The sequence below is a fragment of the Pinus tabuliformis genome, chromosome 3_1 (assembly GCF_031772625.1).
Source record: "Pinus tabuliformis cultivar Carrire ecotype Pingquan chromosome 3_1, CPIR1, whole genome shotgun sequence".
NCBI lineage: Eukaryota > Viridiplantae > Streptophyta > Pinopsida > Pinales > Pinaceae > Pinus > Pinus tabuliformis.
In genome coordinates this window covers 124,598,846-124,603,956 of record NC_142301.1, presented here as the reverse complement: position 1 = coordinate 124,603,956, position 5,111 = coordinate 124,598,846, and the positions used below count along the sequence as shown (strand labels likewise).

Below are 5,111 nucleotides of genomic sequence, written 5' to 3'. Positions count from 1 at the left end.
TCTTTTCCTTAACAAAAACCCCTTAGATTTTGATAAGTCATAACCTCGTGCTCCACGTTTGACTTTAAAATGACATGACTTTCTCCAGGGTTAGAAAACAAGACTTCAAATGAGCTTTGAGAAGAAAGCCAAGCAGGTTTGTTCGACGCGACTTGACTTGTCATCACACCTTTTGACAAAGAGGCTTGCCATATCTGCGAAAATTCATCGCATCTCTCCACACAGAGGACCTGCGATTTTTGGATGTCTCGACACAGAGGCCTGCCTGCGATTTTTGGAAAAATCGTAAGTTTGCCTATTTCATCGCATGTCTATCTTTGCAGGGCTGTGATGATCCTGAAAATCTCCTTAAGATATGGTCTGTTTGGTTTTCTTTAAAAAAAAATACAGCTATACGCAGTATCTTCACATCGAGAATAAGCATATACAATGGATATCAATAATACACAGTATCTTCACATGAATACATGAGAATAAACCTATACAATGGTTATCAACATTAATACACAGTATCTTCACATCAAATACATGAGAATAAGCCTATATAATGCATATGAATGACGTAGGGTAGGAATTTGAAATCAAGGACCCCTGTCAAATTTAATGGTTTAATGGTTTTTGCAGCTATAGTACCCATTTTAATTATTTTAACATAGAATATTTATGTTTGACAAGAAAATCACCGATACAATTGCCCATCAAATTCTATCATTGTGTGGATGTAATGTGATACAATTGCCCATCAAATTCTATCATTGTGTGGATGTAATGTGAAGGTGATGTGACATCTAGATTTCTCATACTTCGAGAATTCGGTTTCGGCCCAAAAAAATTTCAAATATATATATAAATTCCCGGATATATTTGTTTTCCATAAAAAACAATCTAATTTTAGAAAGGAAATCTGAATTGAATTTTTTTTAATATATTTAATAACCAAACAAACATATTACTCTTTATTTTGTTATTACGTAAGAATTAAATCACGATTCAACTACGTTCTTTGCATGAATTTCGTTTTTTACAATATTGTTATTAAATCATGATCTAACCATGTTCATAGTGTAAACTCTGTTGAAATTCCGAGACTGATAACTATAGGGAAAGAAAATTTAATTAGGTCCAGACAAACTTTTTTGAGTTTTTAGGATACGGTTTCCACCCATAACGGAAAGGGAGAGCGGGGACCAAATTTCAATGAGTGGAATAATATACCGAAAGCAGCAAAAAACAGTGCATTGACGGGAGGGTTAGTGGTTAGAATTTCGGTAAAATAAATTTAAAAATTTTTGGGTTAGCAGTGTTTGAATTATGTTTTTATAGTGGAAATAGATTCAGTACCATCAAAAACTTTTGGACACCCAAAAACATGAAGTTTAACAGCTATAACCTAGATTTACGAAATTATTTGCTTGATTTTACAAAAGTGTTACCAAAATTTCCATAATTTTCAAGGAAAAAAATAATTTTGTTAAAATAAGGCAAATTTATCCTGGTTAACTGCCGGGTTGAAACACTGTAAGCAAGATTAGAATTTCAAAAAGACTCACCTGTCAAATTTAACATTTTTTCCAATCCTGATCTTTTTATAATCTTAACTGTTTTGTAATTTTTTAAACTGTATTTGAAAGCAAACCTACAAAATTTGTACGTCAAATTCCACACCTGGTAGTACGGATGAGAAAATTTCCAAATTCCAACCATGAACTTAGTGTGCGGTATCGTACGTCAGAGTTTAACTGCTAGAGGCCAGAGTTCAAAGAAGTTACGGCAACTCGGGTCATGTGCTCGCTCCAATGCACGGACTTTAATGCGTGCATTTCTTTTATATAATATGAATGCTCACTGGTTACTTCATTGACAGTATCTCTCTCTCACGCCTTTGTCATCGTTAATCTATTTAAACGAGCAGACATCCATTTGTTTGGTTGAACTCAGTTCTGTGTGTATGCAGTATTTCGCAACTATAAAGTATTCCTTCTATGCAATAATTTTTCAAAGTTCTGTAACTTGTTTCGATTTGGTCGGCTTTCACCATGATGAGGGTGGGTCGGATTGGGAATCATGAGGCAAGAAATATTAAACATTGGGTTTTTTGGGTCTACTATTTGATAATCTGGATGAGTCCCACCATCGTTCCAACCGTTGTAGGGGTTATACCTAGCTGCCCCAAATGTGGCAATACTTCTGTTCCATACCCTTTTAGCACCCAAGATGGTTGCGGTCTCCCTGATTACAGAATCTACTGTAATGCAGCCAACGAGCTGCAATTCAAATCGGTCAACGGGAGCTTTTATAAAATCATTAGTATCAATCCAGCCACCATGAGGCTGGTTATTCAACCTCCGCCTCTGATTAATGATTCCTGCCAGACTGAAGATATGAAAAACCAGGGACTGCAATTGAATCAAAGCCTACCTTTCAATATCACCGGTACTAACACGATTCTGCGTTTGAATTGCGATCCTATACTACAGACATCCCCGTGGAATTGCAGCTCAAGCAGTTCGTGTCATACATATATTAGAGATATGGGGGCAGCCAAGGCCTGCAGAAATGATAGCATCTGCTGCACACTTACAGCGGGTGGTTCTATCACTACGTACCAAATACGGGCACACGCCAGTGGGTGCAGAGCTTACACCAGTGCCCTCGATTTCAACCCTGCGTTGCCTGCAAGTCAGTGGAGCTACGGAGTGGAGTTACGGTGGGCTGCACCGTTAGAACCTTCCTGTAAAACTCAGACAGATTGTGACCAGAACTCTGCCTGCTTGCCTGATCCAATGGATTCTGGCAGATCCAGGTGTCTCTGTGTTGGGGACTATATTTGGGATCCTGTACAAGGAAACTGCACAAAAAGTAAGTGGATCAAACTGCCCCTTTGTGTATACTAATAAATGTAGTGGTTTCTATTCAACTGGACTAATCCAATTTGCTAAAACTTTGGCTCTTCAGATGTATCCATCTGTGTTGATCCTAACGGTTGTGGAAATAGTAATCGAGGGGCTCTGATTGGAGGTCAGTATTGATATTTCAGATCTTCATATACAATCCTAGAATATAATAGTTTCTCCGTGTTATTATTATTATAAAATATAGATCGACTTTGCTGAAATATAAGCAATCGTCCATGTCTGCAATTTTTTTCCAAAATTTACTTCGATTGTGATTTCGGTTATAACCATTGACTTTGTTGTTCGCCAGTCCGGAAGCTCAATCGAACTTTGCGATTCACCGGTCGGAATACTCAATCGAGTTAAAGTCGGTCGGCATACTCAATCGTGTTAAAAAAATTTGTTAGAATTTTATAATAAAAACTCAAAAAAAATAATTTTGTGGGAGTGTTTGAATTTGATTTTTTTTTAAATAGTGAAAATCGATTCGGCACTTTAAAAAAAGCTAGAAACTGAAAACAAGCTATAACTTGATTTCCAAAATTTCTGTCAAATTATAATTTTCCAGGCTAAATTTTAACTTCATTAACTACGGATATATGATTGACCTTTAAATTCAATTCAGTACAAGAAATTTTTTGATGTTGATGCTATGCAGTGATGCATGACTCTTACCTACTCAGCTTATTCTATGGAAGTCCAAAGTACCGAGAATTTTCTTTGTCAATGCCATGCAGGTCTTGTTGCAGGAACGTGTGTAGCCATTACAGTAGCAGTATTTGCCATAATCCTATACAAAAGAAAAAGGGTCCAGATGCAGACTCAAGCTCGACTCATGAAGATGAGATCAGAAATACTTGCAACAAGCAACGGAAGAATGTCCGCCCAACTGTTCACCAGCAGAGAGATGAAAAGGGCGACAAACGGATTTTCAAAGGACCGAATGCTCGGCATCGGTGGTTTTGGAGAAGTTTACAAAGGAATACTCAAAGACGGTACCCTTGTCGCGGTTAAAACTGCGAAAGTAGGTAATATCAAAGGAATCGAGCATGTTCTGAACGAGGTTCTGATTCTATCTCAGGTGAATCACAGGAATTTGGTTCGATTGTTGGGCTGCTGTGTTGATGCGGAGTTACCCCGCCTGATCTATGAGTACATTCCCAACGGGACCTTATTCGATCATCTCCACATGATCTCCGGAAGAAAGTTCCTGGACTGGAGAACTCGCTTGAATATTGCTCTCCAAACTGCCGACGCACTGGCTTATCTCCATTCCGCTGTCTTCCCTCCAATATATCACAGAGATGTCAAGTCTACTAACATCCTACTTGACAATGACTTGAATGCCAAGATTTCTGATTTTGGGCTTTCCCGTCTTGCAGAGACAGACCTGTCCCATATCTCCACATGCGCTCAAGGGACGGTGGGGTATTTGGATCCCGAGTATTACAGAAGGTACCAGCTCACTGATAAAAGTGATGTGTATAGTTTCGGTGTAGTTTTGCTGGAACTGGTGACATCGCAGAAGGCCATTGAGCGCTGCAGGGATTCTGATGTTGTGAATCTGGCAGCGTATGTGCTTAGCAGATCGGAACAAGGAAGGATCATGGATGTTGTCGATCCTCGCCTCAAGGAAAATGTTTCGCAAGTTGTTCTGGAAAGCATGAAGGCAGTGGCATCATTAGCAATGAGTTGTTTGCAGAAGAGGAGGCAAGAGAGACCCAGCATGAAGGAAGTGACAGAGGAATTGCAATATATCGCCAGCATCGAGACTTCGCGCATTGTAGGTGAAGATAGGGTGTCTACTACGTCAACGATGAGAAGTGACTCAGAATGTGGGCTACTCCTGGGCTTTCAATCATAGCGCTCCAGTGCAGCTCATCTGTCATCAGGTAAAAGTCATTCAGTGGTTTGAATATTCTGTTAAACATTGATTGCACATTACGTAGATCTCATCAGAAGGAAGTGCACACAGTCAAAGTGCTACGCGCAGGGAAGCTTCAAGCGAGAGTGGGAGATTTAAAATGTAGAGGTTAAGGATTACTCGTAGTTTCACTTTGATTATAGTTTCACCACGCCATTAGGAGTATTGTACGAGAAATTTTGTAAGTACATTCAATTGAGCAAGAATCGTAGTATCGTTTTGTTTGTTTATGGAAATTCATGTTATGATTTTAAATTATATGAGTGGGTTTTGGTTTGTTTTTTTTTTTTCAT

At 38.7% G+C, this 5,111-nt stretch overlaps 1 pseudogene; it reads left to right on the top strand.

The window, feature by feature from the left end:
- Positions 1-2,120: 2,120 nt before the first annotated feature.
- On the top strand, positions 2,121-4,809 carry LOC149186081 (wall-associated receptor kinase-like 20 pseudogene; annotated as a pseudogene).
- Positions 4,810-5,111: the final 302 nt, after the last annotated feature.